Source organism: Penaeus monodon, chromosome 34 (assembly GCF_015228065.2).
Source record: "Penaeus monodon isolate SGIC_2016 chromosome 34, NSTDA_Pmon_1, whole genome shotgun sequence".
Classification (NCBI taxonomy): Eukaryota; Metazoa; Arthropoda; class Malacostraca; order Decapoda; family Penaeidae; genus Penaeus; species Penaeus monodon.
Genome location: NC_051419.1, coordinates 16,109,309 through 16,109,678, shown reverse-complemented (window position 1 = coordinate 16,109,678; position 370 = coordinate 16,109,309). Strand labels below are relative to the sequence as shown.

The 370-nt window shown below is 33.8% G+C and overlaps 1 long non-coding RNA gene across 1 annotated transcript in view; it reads left to right on the top strand.

Moving 5' to 3' along the window:
• Window positions 1–370, top strand: part of LOC119594924 — a 28,121-nt gene that overhangs the window by 21,957 nt on the left and 5,794 nt on the right. The gene's annotated exons all lie outside the window — the stretch shown is intronic.

The following is a 370-nucleotide window of genomic DNA, read 5'->3' as shown; positions in this document are numbered from 1 at the left end:
TTTATAATATTTAACAGGTATTCCCTTCATAAAAAAATGTGATGTGAATTTTATTTAATAAATATAGTCTGACCTGGAAAAGAGCGAAAGTCGGAAACTCGTCCGCACTTACTACCATACGCACGTAGATTGCCAGTTACCAAATAGGATAAACATTTACATCGTTATAGACTATGAAGATAGGTGATTGCAGTAATATGTTAAAACTACATCTTTCAAAACCACAACGGACCTCGGGGAAATTAATCACTGTGTGGGTAAATAGCAAAAAGAGAAGAGGGGAAAATAGTGTATACTATTACAGCAGAAGGTAAAGATATAGGTTAGATCAAGAAATAATAATTTACTTTCTACTTGCTGTACGGAAGCT